The 17,692-nt window shown below is 45.0% G+C and overlaps 1 long non-coding RNA gene across 2 annotated transcripts in view; it reads left to right on the forward strand.

The window, feature by feature from the left end:
- The first annotated feature begins 1,878 nt into the window (after positions 1–1,878).
- The window catches only part of LOC147706823 (uncharacterized), a 55,429-nt gene continuing 39,615 nt past the window's right edge, over positions 1,879–17,692 (forward strand). Inside the window, exons 1-2 of one of the 2 annotated variants that reach the window (XR_015296592.1) lie at positions 16,151–16,196; positions 16,286–16,340. This is a non-coding gene — a long non-coding RNA (uncharacterized LOC147706823). Of the gene's footprint in view, positions 1,966–16,150; positions 16,197–16,285; positions 16,341–17,692 lie in introns of those variants that run through there. The other variant, XR_015296593.1, reaches the window with a different exon arrangement.

Genomic DNA, 17,692 nt, shown 5'->3' on the forward strand with positions numbered 1-17,692 from the left:
TGGCGTGCACAGACAATAACATGTTTATGATTGGATGCATGGCTCATGGGGCAGGTCCCCCTTAACTTGTTCAGAATGCAGCTGCAGGCAGATGCACTCTGATCTTCAGGGAGGAAGGGTGCACTCCTGTGCTTTCCGCGGAATCTTTGCAATAAAGCATACTTTCACAAATCAAAGGCACTCCTTTTGGATTATTTACATCAGCGCCCTTTTACAAGAAACACATTCCACGGATTAGATGATTTTACTAGCAGACTTGATCTGTGGTAAGGTGCCCAGTGCCCAGTCACAGATGGAGGCCTTGCGGCCCTCAGGCTGCCAAACTATCACTTGGTGGCACAAATGCAGCGAGTCACTAAATGGGTGTATGCAAGGTAGAGTGGAAGGACGGCAGCGGAGGAGACCACCCACCCCACCTCTAAGGGGGTTAATCCAGTTGCGGCCGGACTCTAAAGGGCTCGGTGTGGAACGCTGAGGACTGATGGCAGTAGCCAGAGCTTTAAGTGGGCCAGGTCCTGCCGGTACTCAGCACCAGCACTTTTTAAAAGCAGGTGCCCAGACATGTCCCAATCGGGTGCTCCATTTTTACTCTCAGGGTGAAAAAAAGTCACTGCTTTTGATGTAACGTCAAACAGACTCGTTTTTGAGTTTTATAAAGTGCAAACTTGGAGCACTTTACACAAGCCCCAGTTACATTGCTCAAGGACCTAATACTTTTTTGAATAACAGGACGGCAAACCCTAACTTGTTTTTTCAGCCCGAAGGTCGGCTGCTCTAGGCTTAGGCCACAACCTCGCCCACAAGAACTAAATCATTTTCCATTTTCAATATTATGCACATCAAAGTCATGGTTGTTGCCTATTTATATTATGGAACGTACAACCATTGACAAAGCCAATAGTCCTGCCTTGCTGCATGTGTAATGTTAGTTGTAAAATATATCTGGATGAATGGACACATGTATCGGTCTTCCACGTGAAAGCAATTGGACAGGACTAAGACAATATGATTTGTATAGGACGACACCATTGTGAAATTGGTGTATTTACAAGTTCATTATGTAACCATTAGTACGTTGAAATCATTCTGTGGAAACGCTTCATGTTTACATGTTCAAACTACTGTTGTTCAAATCCATGTTTGTGCAATTATGTTCTTACTAATATGGAAATAACATTAAAACAGTTAAAAAAGATAGGTCTCATTGGGTGCAAGGTTACGGAGGGGCCTTTTAAGTCGTTAGCTCTGTATAAAAAAAAAATCTTGCGCCCTGACTACCACCCATAGCCAGATCTAGGGGACATGTATGTGTGTGTCCTCGCGCTGAACTCCCTGTGAGTCATGCCTGACTGCTATTACCCACAATGCACTGAGTTGGAGTTGGCAAAACACAGTCCTGGCCAGCATTATGCTGTGTAAATGGTTCCCACCCGTGTTTGCTGCTTTCTTCGGGCGAGGGTGGAGGCACCTCGGCTTCACAGTCCACACTCACTGAAATAAAGCCGACCACACCGAGAATCATCGTGTCAAGTCAGGACAGCAAGAGTCCACTGACGTCAGCAGGGCCACTCCTTGGTCACGTGGTCAGATTTCTTTCTCAGCAGCGCCAGCTCTGTAAATACACCCGCTCGTGCAAAGAATGCGCTTATCTGTTCTTGTCGTGTTTAAAACGCTTCCTATTAGTTTCTTCATTTTCATCATATACTATAAATATACTGTACATACCCCTTTTTCTCGTAGGTGACATTTAAGCAAATAACATATATACTATTGCGATGTAGGCGTCCTCGATCGTCGAACGAATGCACTTGCACAACTTGCCCCAGGGTCAAAGATCAGATCATGTAACATCTAAGAGTTTCCGTTCAACGGTTCAGTAAACAAAACCCAACTTACTCGAGATAAAGGCACAGTAATGCAGCCCCGAGTCGACTCTGACCTCCAGATAGAGAGAGATAGGATAAGGTGGGTCCTATCCAAATATTTGTGGTTTATAAATTGTAATGTATGTTGTATGTGTTGTAACTAGGAGCTTTACCCTGTCCCTGTCTCCCTTCATTCACCCCTTCCATCCACCTTCCTTTCACCCGTCCCCCCTTCCCTTTTCCTCCCATTGGTACTTACCATTCCAGTAGAATCTTGAAGAGAAGCTCACTTTAGACTGTTCACTGCCCTTCACTTGTCAGCTGGTGCCTGAGGATCCAAGTTCAATAAACGTTTTCTCTTCTTCAACTCTTGTGGTGGCGTTACTTAACGGTATTGCAGTATGTATATAGCGCTTACCACCTCTGTGTGGGTCACCGAGGCGCCTGCCTACATGGGCAACGAGCGATGCCATCTAGGGGTGTGGTTGGGAGCGTGTAGTTTTTGTATTTAATGTGTTGTCTTTGTTTTAGGATTGTCTGTGGGAAGTGTTTCCATGTCGTGTGATGACCACCAAGGTCCTGTTTTGGTGTTATGGGGCGTAGCAGTGTGGTGGGTGAAGAGGCATGAGAGACTGTGTCTTATGGGTTTCAGTGAGCTGGCAGCTTTAAACAGCTCTGCAGGTCGCTTTATGGGATTTCTTTTGATCTTACTCTACTTAACTGGTTTCTGCTCTCGGTGGTCCATTCTGAGTTAAGTTTAACAGCTGAGATTTTGTTGAGAGTTTTTGGTTCTGAGCAGGCATGGGTGGAGATAGAAGCGGTGGTAAAATCTGCTGAAATGGACTTTGTTAATGTCATTGCATGCCTTAATGCCATTGTAAGATGTAAAGATGCTGTGATATTGTGTAGTCGGTTGTAAACCTGCAGTGGTAGTCTAGGTTAGAGTCCTCCTATTGGCCAGCAGTATGTGACAGATCTTGTCAATTATTTGATGCCTCTTCAGTTGGCGATGACTGCTGTGTTGGCTGGTGCAGTTCTGGGGGATGCAGAGGTCTACAGTAGGTATGTCTTAAGTGAGGGTTACAGTACATCCAAAGCAATACTTTGATGCCGGGCCTGATTCCGGTATTGGTTACTCTAGACCGTTGGTCAAGGCCTTAATGGTTGTTCTGTTCTAGTTTTAGCTCCAGGATAGCTTGACAATCCCACACTCTAAAAATAGTTATAATACAAATAATTATAGTAACAATAGAAACTCACCTTCTCAAAGCGCACGAGACCAGTACAGGTGTCCTACCAACCTGAAGTGACAGGACACATGAGGAACTGCTATCTAGGACCTTCCCTTCCTGCAAGGTATGTTGATATGTTGAGCATAGGTAAGATGGGTCATACATCTGCCTTGGGAGCTCTTCAACTGCCCTCACATGTTCCCAGTACCATTTCAACCCTTTAAATCAAGTGGCTCCAGTGAAGGAGAGTGACGCCCACTACGCATGTTGACCCACAGAGTGGATAGCTCCCTACGTGGCATCCATTTTGTCTGCTCAATGGAGGGAGCACAGTCCTAAAATGGAGGCCAAGCTTGAGGACAATAGTTAAGCACAAGAAGGGAAAGGACCGGTTGAACTAACAGTTCCTCCCCAAACTACATGTGCTCAGATGTTGGGTTATAGGTAGGGTAAAGAATTTGGGGGCCAGAGGGGTCAGGGGAAAATGTCTGTGGCTGTGCAAACTAATATTTACCTAGGTTTGCTACAACCGGACCCCCAGCTTCCCACAGATACAAAGTAGACCAAAGCACTTTACTGCCTTGTGCTACTTAAATGGAGCCCATTGCTGACTTTGTTTTCAAGGAGATTGCATTTTATCACATGGCACCCGATGCCCTGTGAGAAACTCTTCGCACATACTGCAGGCCTTGTTTATGAGGCCTTGAGACAGTTTTGCGCTGCTTTTGCATCACATTTTGTGACGCATCAGCGGCGTATAACATGCCCGCTGTTGTGCCATATTTACAAAGTGATGCATCTAAGCAGATGTGTCACTTTGTACACCCCTGCGCTACATTATACCGGTGTCAGGTATAATGTATGCGGGGTGTGGACGTTCCCACGCAAGTAAGCCTCATTAAAGTGATCACTGCGCCACTTCCAGGATGCAAATGCGCCAAAACCTTACGCCTGCCTAATGGCAGGCGTAAGAGTGACGCAGTGGTATATTCATAGCCGTACCCCCTGCATTGCTGGAGTCGCATCACACTTCCGACACAACTCCAGCCTTGCGTCATTCTTGCGCCAACAGATACGTCAGTAAAACTGACGCAGCTGTCATTCATTGCGACATGATGCGTCATACAGTAAATATGACACATTCATCATGTCACAAGGAGGGCGCACTGAAAAGTGACGCATCGCTGTTTTCACGCAGCAATGCATCAATTTTCATAAAAAAGGACATGCATGTTTTCCAGTCTCCCAGCTGTGGCTGAGCCACTTGTCCCTTATGCCTGTGGTAAACCCGAAGCCTCAGGTTTTTACCAGCTTCCCCACTCCTAGCATCAGACATCATACTTACCATAGAGCAGTATTTGGGGATATGCCAAAAAATACTTAAAATACAGACACCCAGCTACAGCCAATGCAATCCAGCTGTCTGGGCTGCCACCAAGTAATGTGATCCAGCTGGACTGGTTGCAGGGAATGCCATCAAGTTCTCAGGGCTGCCACCAGTGAGTGCGTTCCAGCTCTGAGGGCTGCCACCAATGAAAGTGATTGTATGAATTTGGACTTTTCTGTGTGGTGACCACAGATTCTTCTCCATTTGCTGGACCGTATTTTTGCTGTCTCTAGAACTCTGTGCAATTTACCTCTGCTAAGCACTAGTAAAGTACCTGTGCTCTCCATTTGAGAATGGTTGAAATGGCATACTCCAAATTGGTATATCCTAGTGTATGGTACCAGATGTACCCAGGGCCTGGAAGTTAAATGCCCCTTGTAGGAGAGTAGGGTCTGCTTCCTATGGTCACCCCCACTTTTTGCTGTGATACTCTGGTTTTTCGACTTTAGTGTGGCTGTGGGCTTGCTAATCAGACCCACAGCCCAGCTGTTCTCTCTCTAAATTGATACCATGTACTTTAGGTACATACAAGATTGGTTACTGGATCACCTTTGTGAGCCCCTGTATAGTGTACCCTAGGTACCCAGGGCATAGGTGCATCCAATGCCTACCAGGGGCTGCAGCATGTATTATGCCACCCCTGGCTGGCCCTCCCAACTGACACCACAGGCTGATCACTCAGCTTGGGTAAGGTGGTGTAATCACCCCTTACTTAGATATAGTATATCTATATCTACCTTATATAAAGACACAAATGCACCTATAAGTCACTGCTATGGCAGGCCTCGACAATCCTGAAGGCAGAGTGCTTGGTTTTATGTGAGAGGGTGCCCTAGCATGAGCTGAGCCCCTCTGCAGCTTTCGGAACCATCTCCTTATAGCTGTTCTATGATATAGCCATACCATATACTCTTAAGTGCATTATAATCCTCGCGGTCAATGCTAACTTTGGTTTGACTTTATCAAAACATATTGTGTAAGGTATCAAACACTTTGGAATCCATGTGCTTCAGCTTCCCTGCAAAGGAGAAGCGCCCCAGACCTTGCTGGTCTGACTCAAAGCCAATCTTCACTTCCTGCGTGGGTTGTGTTTGGCAAGGCTTGTTGGGTCCAATCCTGATACCGACACCGCAGTCAACTAGATCCTTCGTGGGACAGCTCGAACCCAGCTACTGGTTGTCGTCGACACCTCCTGGTCTTTGTGGCTGCAGAGACAAGCTTCACTTCTTCACCTGAGATCTTCGCGACATCGCCTGGTTCCTTTCTGGTACCTTCCTGGTCACTGGCTAGTGACCCAGACTCTGTCCCCTCTGCTTTCAGCTTCTTCAGATCTTCGATCCACCCTTGGATCCACCCGGACACTTTTCCTCTAGTTGCCTGCAGCACTTCTTTGCCGATCTCCATAGAAAACATTGACGAAACCCGACACCAAAAGACACCTATGCACCCGGCTTCCTTGGGTGAGGTAACACGAGTACTGCGGTGCTCCCATGGGTCTTGACTCTCGAAGTGTCCTAGTCTAAAGGGGTTTTGTCGTAGTCCATCCGGAAGTGCCCTTAAACAGTAACGTTGTAACTTTTACGTTCTCCATTATAAGTCAATGGTAACTCGCGACTGTGTTTAGACACTGCACGCGTCTCCCGTGTGCCTCTTACTCCCTAACCTTTGGTTGTTTAGTGTAGCCCCAGCGATTCCCTACTCACTATTTCTATCGTGGTTTTTATATCACTATTTTAGTATATGGTTTGTGAGGCCCCTAAGGCAAAACTGTATTTGTGCGACTTATCGTATGCTAATTAAGTAACTTGTGATGTACTTTTACCTCTGACCTCATAAAGAGTGCAGAGGGGTTGTGTTTAGAATAAATACATATATATTTGATATATACCTTGTGTGGTGTCCTTTCATTTGGTATTCGAGGGATTATAATTGGTAAAACAGCTTGCTTCACATGCTCTCTGCAGTCTTAGCCTAAGACTGCTGGTTCATGCTACCACTAGGATAGCTTGTCTATAAGGTTGACTTTACAACCACCATCAATAAGGGTCGAGTAGACTGGTGCAAGGTGCCCACTAGAATAGTGGACATCATATGCCAGGCTAACTTCTCACACCCCTAGTGAACTGTGTCACCTAATATGCCATCCACTAGAGTGGCATTGCAAACATGACTTCTGGCCTGACTTTATCAGCGTAAATAATGCAGTTCAACTTGTCAAAATAAACCATTTTAGCAGATCAAAACGTCTCTGAAAAATATAAATAAGTCACTCCTATGTATTCCTTATAGCAAGTCTAAGGACTTTTTGTCTCAGTTTGACTTAAGACCAAAATGTAAGTTTAACTGAGACAAAGGTCTAACTTTGCTACTCGTAAATGCTGTTTGTGAACACTGAAAGCCGTAAAGTTAGAAATTTGTCTCAGTTTACCTTTTTGAATCGGGACCTTAGTCTAGAACTAATTACTATTACTTCGCTGTACTGACCGTTGCTAAGTGTGAGGACACAAGTTTACTAATGGAACTACCCGGTGAGGTTCACTGAGAGATAAAGACTCTAATACCCAGGGTCCATGTTACGTCAAATGGTGATTCCCTTCACAAACATCAACCTTTTTTATTTTTCATAACGTTATTCATTATTTTTAATCTTAACAGAAGTGCAATCATTAGTACAACATTGCTCATCTTCTCAGCATACATAATATCGCCAGGTAAATCATTTTGTTTTTCATTTTAACATAGTGTAACATTCTGCGTACATGAATCACGGTATACAGTACAGGATATATACCTAGATCATTTCCCACCTCTGCGCACACACATGCTTGGGGGCACATAGCACTAAATCGCTATCTTGTCCCCACCTTTTCCCACGCAGTGTATCCGTTATCCAATCTTATTCTACCATTGTCGTTTGTGGTGCTCCTTGGCTATTCTCAGCTTACCCCTATCTCATAAAATATTCTATCAGTGGCTGCTATATATCCCTAGGTCTCGATGTAGGGGGTTGTAATTCAGCATATATTTTGCTGTTTGTGTCACAGTACATTAAACATTTAAGCCACAGTTCAAGTGTTGGCGTGCTCCCGCAACCTCAATGAATGGCTAACTCTCTTTTTGCAATTAGTAACACTATGCCAATGTACCTGCGCATCATTTTGGGGATGTCTGCCAGGTATCCAAGCAAGGCCATTATAGGAGACGGCCTGATTTGTAGGCCTGTCATTTGTTGTAGTGCTGTAAAAATGTCCTCCCAGTACCCAGCCACCTTACTACATGTCCAAGTCATTTGTATATAGTCCGCCCCTGGGACCTGACATTTACGGCAGTTTGTTTGGCGGGTTGGATCCATTCTTGCCATCTTTACTGGCATCTTATATGTCCTGCGTAAGAACTTGTAATGAATCAGTTTGTGTCTGATTGCCTGATATTGTGAGTGTGACCTTGCAACACTCTTACTATATTGTATCTGTGATGGGCTGCCCCAAATCTGCCTCCCACGCACCCCTGATGCTGCCATCACACACTGTTAATGACACTGATTGAGTAAGTAAGTAACTGAGGTTACTTGAGACCTATGTTTCAAGTAGCCCAATGAACTGGTCCCTAATGATGATGAACTAGTTTAGGTCTCAAATAGCCTGGGTCTTGAGGGGTGCACGTATAATCGAGTCTTACACTGGAGCCTGGGTCCTTATCAGGTTCTTGATCATCGATGGATTAATTTCCCTTAAACAATGAGAATCTGAATAATATGAAATGTAACGATGATGCAGAAGAGCAGCTTAAAGGGGGTCAACAAGCAAATAGCTATGTAGGGGATTACTTACTTGCGGATTGTAACCTCAACACAGAAGGGCGATCGAAGAAACATGAGACAACACCTGCCCAACTTATTTTAAGTCTCATGAAAGCCATAAGCATGACGCTAGATTCAATAGCCATTGCACTGACCTCACAGTCACTAAAGTTGATGAACAAACCCAGATACGCAGAGAAAGCCTAAGCACCCTCAACGTAATAACCAGGATTGATCAAAGAATGGCTGGTATTGAGGAAGCTGTGAAGAGTAAGCTCGCCCAGCCAGCCACGCCAATGAAAGTGTGCCCCTGTTCTCCCATTCTGAATAAGTTGCATGAGATTTCATACACTCTATCCTCCATCATAGAGGAGTGCAAGATCCTGCCTCAAGAAAGGAGAGAGAGGTGGCAGCAAACTAACAAGTGGACCAATTCCTCCCAAAGAATGGTACCGGTGTGACTGACGTAAACGGAACCATAAAAAAACATATTGGGAACCATTAAAAGGAGTGCCATTAGGGTACACAAATCCAAAAATGGATGGACCAGAAAACTCCTGTTCCCAACAAGACCAAGCCAAAAATCCAACAGACGTAAAAGAACAGAAAAGGACAAGCACTGAGACACTCTGGGAGGCTATCAATGCCCCTGGATCCCCCAAACCTTCCTTGACTGCATGGCATCCCTTGAACTCCCTTGAATCATCTTCAAGTGTACTGAAACCTAAATTGATCTCATCGTCTAAAGTCCTGGAGGGGAAAGTGGCCAATATATTTGGAACTCCATCAAACAGCCCACAGACACCGTAGTCTAGCAATCCATCTCTTTGGCTCCTCCTCTTCACTTATTCCAGGCTCTTATGCGACAAACAGTGCAAGATACATACGCACATCGATAGATTCTGTGCTGGCCAGAGACCCATCCAGGCGACCAGCCTTAAGACTAATGAAGGTGAAGGAGCATCGCTCACTGGCTGCACCAATGACAAAGCTTCATGCACCAGGGGTCCACTAGGACTGCCCTTAACAGAAGCAATTATATCACACAAAAGGAGAGATACATGGCATTAGAGGGTTCACGCCTGCCCTTAGTTACTAAAATACAAAAATGGCGTGACATCCCAGTGGTTAATTTAGTACGCTTATTTAGCGAAACATGAGAAAGAGGTGTGTTAACATCCCAGCTGTTGCTACCTACTCTTCACTTCTAATTGTTTGGGCAATTCCAAAAGTTGGACGAGGATGGCTCACTCACATAATGCGACATGCTTCATTAGCCACCCCATCCCACCCTGGTACGGTGGTACTACCAGGGTGGACTCTACCTCAGGCAGGGGTTTACCAGAGGGAGTTCTTGGATAATAGTTATCCTATCTGGATAATACTATGATCCAGCTGACTGGTTAAAAACACTTCAGGATAGACCACAAAAGTGTCCTTCATTCAGGTGGTATACCAGGTAGATTAAAAAGTTACTAAAGGCGTATCTACAGGAGGCATATATGGGTGTAATGACCAATATGCGTCTCTGCATATGGGTAAATATGCATGCCAACATGTTTCTGCCTTCCGTTGACCTATTTGCCTATGGCATTCATCAGGGCTGTATCTGTGAGTCCCTATACTGCAAGCAGTCAGTGCAGAGTACCCGAAGAGAAAGAATATGAATATGGAGAGGACCTACCTCTCACTTATGAATTTTTCAGTTAGGAATAACCTAAAGATACAAAGAGTAAAGAGAAGTAGCAGAAAATACATACTTTATATACTAATAAACAAAGGAAAAAGAAACTGATTCAGTTCATTATTATATGCTTTAGGGAGCTTATTATTTGTACACCCCAAGGTAAAGTTTGATTAAAAACCTAGAAAAATATGACAGTAAACCACCTGTGATCAGGTGATTCTAAAAATATTCAGTGGCACGACATGCACAAGTGGCACAGAAACACGTAAAGACACACAGGGTTGTTTTTACCTAGTTTGGTTAAACTAATTGCTGCATGGTCTGTTTGGGCTGGGTCTCTCCTGTAGTCAAACTCTAGTGATAGGGTTACATAGGGATTTATTAGCGATAAGGCATGAAGAAAAACATAATGAGATCATATTGTTAGCTTAGAACTAACCACTCTTCTGCCGTGAGGACTTAGAGCCTTTTGCGCATTTGTAAGATTTTGTATCTGTAATCACTTTTCTTTCACATACTTCTTCAAGGTAGAGAACCCACTTGTTTCCTACCGTGCCCGTTCAAACAGCTGACTGATGGAGAATCCATCTTGGGAATTGCTTCCCTATGAACCGCCTGGACAGGGGCGTGCTTTATTTGGTTAATCGTCCCCACCTGTTCCTAATCCAGAGGGGAAGTCTGAGCTAAACCGCAAGGCGGAGTGAGGAGTTTCACAATCCTCGTTGCAGCGGCGGGCCTCCATTGTCAAGGTACACGACCGGTCCCATTCCCACACTGTAATTGGGACGCGTGTGCCGGGTTTTATTTCATGTGGGTAGGAGCTGGTCTCAAGCCCTCCATTATTCAGGGAGTGTTTTACTTGTGCTTGTAGACACGCTTTTGCCGTGCCGCAGGCGTGTCACCTGTTGGGTGTCCTACGTGCATCATGCTGGCACTAAGGGGTCTATTACTATAGTGGGCGGATCCGCCCGCCATTCCCCCCGCCCGCCTACTATTTCCCCTCCGCCATATTACGATGGCGGGGTGGACCCCGGCAGATGGAAAGACCGTCCAGCGGTTTTCCGCTGGCGATGAGTCGACGGGACGGAAAAGTGGTATAATATGGTGGGGGTGTCTGCAAGACACCGCCACCATATTATAATGTGGGCAGGGATGTGCCTTTCCATGGCGGCCGTGCCACTATGGAAAGGCATGCTGTGTCTGCATGTGGGGGCCCGTTACGGGCCCCCAGAGTGTTGGGGCGGCAGAGGTGAACATGGGGGGCACCGCGCGGTGCCTGGCACGTTGTGCATGCAAATGCACAACATGTCTTTTTTACATTGCGGCGGTGCTGCTGAAAACACCGCCCGCCAAAATGTAAAAAATGCTGGATGCGCCCGCCTGTGTGGCGGGCGCATCCTAATCTGCATCACGGGACTGCCGCACATATGGCAGGTGGTCCCTTTTGCCGTAACAGTGGCGGACGGTCATAATAGTGTTTGCGGCGCGGCAGGTGCATCAATTATGGCGTGTCCCACGCGCGCCATGCATCATGCTAGCACATAGCCCATTATGTCAACATGGGAGCAATTGTTGATTGCTTGCCTGTTCCAAGACCCTTCTTGCTGCATCCTGGGATATGTAGCCTGTAGGATGGATGCCGCAGATACTTCGTGTAGGCATTTGGCCCTTATCATCAAAATATACAGATAATGGCTGTATCCTACCGTGGCCATTTGAGGTCAATCTGTTTTGTTTGTAGGCCACCACGTTAGCTTGTGTAGGCATTTTTGGCCCATATTATCACATTATACAGCGGGGAATCTGTCTAATTTGTAGACCACCGCCCAGCCTGGATTCCTTGTTTCTTTCCATTTTTAGGTCTCGCCTACGCAGCGCATGCGCTGCTTAGAAAAAGACCTGTAGCAATTGCTTTGGTTTTTGACCCAAAAACGTGCACGCGTTGCATTGCCTTCAATGGCAACGCATGCACGTTTGGCGAGTCCCTAGCGGGAGTGAGCTTGACACCAGGGGCCAGATGTAGGTAGACATTTACAGACCGGTAACGGCCGATTCGGCCGTTACCGACCGGTAAATGGCTATTCTAGATGTAGGTGGCCTATTTTACCGATTCTGTAAATTTACCGAATCAGTAAATTTACCAAATTGGTAAAATACCGAATCGGTATTTTTACCGATTCGGTAATTTTGAAATGTAGGTGGGACTCTTCTGAGTCCCACAGGCCTTACCGAATCGGTATTTTACCACCCAATCCAATTGGGAGGTAAAATACCGATTCCAGGTGTGCATGCACATGTGTGCATGCACACCTATGGCATGTGACAGACGGACATGCCCTTAGGGCATGTCTTTGTGCCACATGTCAAACATGCTTTAAATCGGGGTGCTAGAGGGTGTCAAAGTGACACCCCCTGCACCCTTGCAAAATTCGGTATTTACCGAATCGGTAAATACCGATTCGGTAATGACCATTGATTCCTATGGGCTTCAATGGGCATTACCGAATCAGTATTTACCAATTCTGTAAATACCGATTCTTACAGAATCGGTAATTCAATTACCGATTCTTTCTACATCTCCCCCCTTCTATTTAACTGATTCATAAATACCGAATAGGTAAAATTCGGTATTTATGAATCGGTAAAATATACTTACCTACATCTGGCCCCATATGTTTGTAATTAACTTGTAAATAATGGTGCGCATGGCTCGCTCCCGCAGGGGAAACGCTTTGTGTGCTCAAGGGAAACAGGCGCCGGCTCCCTTCTCTTTTCTCTCCCCTCCCCCTGCTGCCAGCGGCAGGTGCGCGCGCTTGTTCTTTTTTGGATCCATTTCACAGGGAAGCAACTAAATGAAAGAAGGAAAGAGAGGTTGTGAACCATTTCTTCAAGTCGCGGTTTTCAGTAAGTGAGGAGCACAACACAAAGAGAGGGAATAATAGGAAGGGGGGGCAGCTGCCAGCACAGAAAAGAAGAGGACATTGTTCGTGTCTTCTCTGGGAAGTAAGGAAGAGACAGAGTCTTTTCCCTTCTCTGCCCGTCCACTAAAGCAAGCAGAGCCTTATCTGAATGCCTTTGCTATTATGCCGTCCTGGGACACAGTTTTGAAAAGAAAATATAGGGGAACGAAATCTTTTTAATAAAAGAAGTAGGGGCATGGCGTGCGCTTCCGATCCCGCCCCTTCGACCACTGATTACAGTCCTTTGCTGGACCAGAGTCCAAGCGTGCAACCCGTGGACGGCACCCAGTGACGAGGGTCCACTCCTGAGGCAGGGAAGGATGTCCCTGGAGATAGGCCGGGCGTCCGTGTGCGTCATCAGTCTGCCGCTGCAGTGGGCATGTTCGGCCCTATACCCTGGGTGCAAACACTGCCGCCTCAAACAGCGCGCCCTTGGGCTGACAGAGCCCAAGCCACGCACTAGAAAAAGATCAAGTTAATTTACTGGGAGAGGCAGGGAGTCGAGCCTCATCATCCCAGCGCCCCGCGCGCAGCTGCTGCATGCCAGGCCAGGAAAGTACTTCATTGCCCTTACTCCTCCGGCGCTGAGACAGCAAGACACGGAGGTTCATGCCCCCCCCCTCCCTCCATCGGTATCTGCGCAGCTCAGCCCACCCTGCCTACCCTCATGCCATGCAAACGAGAAGCACAAGCACGGCTAGCCAGTACCGAACGACAACCCACCTGCTTCTGGGCGCTATCGAAATACAGCCGTTCTTTCTCTCGGGGCCAATGGAACTAAAACTGCATGCTTCTGGGTGCTATCAAAGGAGAACGCTAATGGCCTCTTCTAACTACCATGTAAATATGAGCCCAAAGAGAACCCTGAGCTACTGGTGGCACTGCTGTGAGGCAAACAGCCTTTCAAAAGTGTGAACACATATTTATCATTTTTGGTACAAGTGTTCTATATTTATTTTGTACTCCATAGAATGTTCTTCAAGGAAAAAGTAACGGTAAGTAATTCAAAAAATATATATGATGGTATTTCTTAATCATACATTCTTGACTTGACAAAAGGCAATTGTAGAAATCACAATTTCAATTTAACATTTCTTGTTTCATTGAAACTAACGACCAAAGTTCATAACATGATGTCAAAAATCCCAATGGATTTCGGGTTTAAACTCAACCCTTCGTCAGGGTATATATAGGTAAAAGAAAGAAATATGTAAATTGCAGGTGTCGACTTTCAATGATGTAGATTATTCAGGACCTACAAAAATAGCAACAAAAGGTCTATTTTACATGTCTGTCAAGAAATTACATTTTTATACCCAAGAAACTAAGGAGTGCTGCCAGGAAAAGGAAAACAACATGTGTGTAAGTAGTGAATTGGGCGTGAAAAGAAACGCAGCCCTCTTGTAATCAAGTGGGTTTGTGTGCTCCGTCCGACCACCATGAGTAACAAAGGAAAACTAGTGATATTAGTGGCTATATATGGTGCATGAAACCCCCGGAGGCGTGATGGAAAGCTGTGGATCAATAACTCATTAAACGTGAAACATTGCAGCCTTATAACCCCCGTGCACTGATGTTATACCTTACTAAATCCGAAGCTAAAAGGTTGTATGCTTACTCGACAATGTATTCAATACAATGGGTCCTGGTGCTCTACCCCGAGCGCGAGGAAAATCTTCTAAATGGAAACTCTGTATTGTTGTCTGAAAATGAAATGGGGATCAAAGATAAGAATCCCGTATAGCATGTGTATATCGGGTAGGTAACTAGTGGCTAGCATGCAGCTTACTCGCACTTTCCTGTACTGGTTGTGTCGTGCGACCCTCGCTACTCGAACAAAAAGCTGAAAAGAATGGAACCGATGTTGAAAACAAGGGCAATAAGTTATGCCTCAGTTCCGACATTTGTTGATAAATAATCCCCGAGGCGTACCTGGTTAAACGAACGCTGCCTAAACGAAAGATAAACTTATTCCGTGTCCGCCCTTCTGATCACATGGTGCGGAACTAGGAGGTTACTTAAGCTTCAGTGCAACTAAAACTAAACGACGGACTATAGCAGAAAGAGTTCACTTGGCCGACACGGCCTGAAAAGAAAAGCATGCAGCTTACCCGCACTTTCCTGTACTGGTTGTGTCGTCCGACCCTCGCTACTCGAACAAAAAAGCTGAAAAGAATGGAACCGATGTTAAAAACAAGGGCAATAAGTTATGCCTCAGTTCCACAAAACCAGCGATCAAATCTAAGGAAAGGGGTATGATGAAATGCTTTAACTGCGGCCAATGTGGCAATGTCATCACTGGAAATCTGTTCACACATCCACACACAGGTAAAAATATAAAACTCAGACACAATGGGGACTGTACAACATAGGGAGTAATATACGCCATTAAATGCCCATGTGGGCTAGTATACGTGGGGAGAACCAGTAGAAAAATAAAGACACGCATAGTAGAACACAAAAGTTGCATCAGAAATCAGAACATCAACTCATAATTAGCCAGACACTGGGCAGATGCCAAACACACCATTCCCCAACTCAGATACACTGTTTTGGAATGTATCAAACAAAGATCTGGAATAGACCTTAATACCCTTTTAGCTAGAAGGGAAACTTACTGGATAAAAACTTTAGGTACTGTAATTAGCTAGAAGGGAAACTTACTGGATAAAAACTTTAGGTACTGTAATTCCAGCAGGTCTCAATGATCATTATGAACTACTGTGTTTTCTGGATTAATGTAATCTTATTGCACAGATTGTACAGGAGTACGCTGGGATCTTTTACACTAGTGTTATACTAATCTGTCATTTTTCTTAAAGTTCATCTTCCATTAACACAGCTTTATTTTCCATTAACACACTTTTATTTACTTTCCATTTTAGCCCTTCATACACACATTTTTTAATACTATTCCTGTTTCTTTCACTCTTGTTTTGTCCCAGGGAGAGAGGCTTCCTATCTGATATTTCTCCATTAATTTGGAGATCCAGTGATACCATATGTTCCTTTACTCCTCACAATGATATCTCCATTATGCAATGTGGGCTATTAACATTGAGTCAATCGGTTCCTTTATTATGATCTGGGACCCCACTTCTTTTCTTTTCAGGCCGTGTCGGCCAAGTGAACTCTTTGTGCTATAGTCCGTCGTTTAGTTTTAGTTGCACTGAAGCTTAAGTAACCTCCTAGCTCAGCACCATGTGATCAGATGGGCGGACACGGAACAAGTTTATCTTTCGTTCAGGCGGCGTTCGTTTAACCAGGTACGCCTCGGGGATTATTTATCAACAAATGTCGCACCTGAGGCATAACTTATTGCCCTTGTTTTCAACATCGGTTCCATTCTTTTCAGCTTTTTTGTTCGAGTTGCGAGGGTTGGACGACACAACCAGTACAGGAAAGTGCGGGTAAGCTGCATACTAGCCACTAGTTACCTACCCGATATACACATGCTATACGGGATTCTTATCTTTGATCCCCATTTCATTTTCAGACAACAATACAGAGTTTTCATTTAGAAGATTTTCCTCGCGCTCGGGGTAGAGCACCAGGACGCATTGTATTGTATACATTGTCGAGTAAGCATACAACCTTTTAGCTTTGGATTTAGTAAGGTATAACATCCGTGCAGGGGGGTTTTAAGGCTGCAATGTTTCACGTTTAATGAGTTATTGATCCACAGCTTTCCATCACGCCTCCGGGGGTTTCATGCACCATATATAGCCACCAATATCACTAGTTTTCCTTTGTTACTCATGGTGGTCGGACGGAGCACAAAAACCCACTTGATTACAAGAGGGCTGCGTTTCTTTTCACGCCCAATTCACTACTTACACACATGTTGTTTTCCTTTTCCTGGCGGCACTCCTTAGTTTCTTGGGTATAAAAATGTAATTTCTTGACAGACATGTAAAATAGACCTTTTGTTGCTGTTTTTGTAGGTCCTGAATAATCTACATCATTGAAAGTGGACACCTGCAATTTACATATTTCTTTCTTTTACCTATATATCCCCTGACGAAGGGTTGAGTTTAAACCCGAAATGCATTGGGATTTTTGACATCATGTTATGAACTTTGGTCGTTAGTTTCAATGAAACAAGAAATGTTAAATTGAAATTGTGATTTCTACAATTGCCTTTTGTCAAGTCAAGAATGTATGATTAAGAAATACCTTCATATATATTTTTTGAATTACTTACCGTTACTTTTTCCTTGAAGAACATTCTATGGAGTACAAAATAAATATAGAACACTTGTACAAAAAATGATAAATATGTGTTCACACTTTTGAAAGGCTGTTTGCCTCACAGCAGTGCCACCAGTAGCTCAGGGTTCTCTTTGGGCTCATATTTACATTGTTGTTACATTATAGGGAGCAGGGCACGCCCCCTTATAACTGGCGCGCACACAAAAACTGAGTACTTAGAGATAACTTTGATTAACTGGAGACATCAGGTGTGCAGGTCCACCCCCCACAACACTCTTCTAACTACCGACAGAAACGGCCTCTTGCTGATGGGTGATGAAAGGAATCGAACTTCCGGTCTCTGGGGCACCTTTGTAAGCTAGACCGGCTTCTGTGAGGCTGAGCTATTCAAATCAATAAATCAATCAATCAGTAATTTGTAAAGCGCACTACTTACCGTGAGGGTCTCAGGGCGCTGGGGGTAGGGCTTGCTGCTACTGCTCAAAAAGTCAGGTCTTGAGGAGTCTTCTGAAAGACAGCAGGTCTTGGGTCTGCCGTAGGTGGATGGGGA

This window comes from Lissotriton vulgaris, chromosome 6 (assembly GCF_964263255.1).
Source record: "Lissotriton vulgaris chromosome 6, aLisVul1.2, whole genome shotgun sequence".
Classification (NCBI taxonomy): Eukaryota; Metazoa; Chordata; class Amphibia; order Caudata; family Salamandridae; genus Lissotriton; species Lissotriton vulgaris.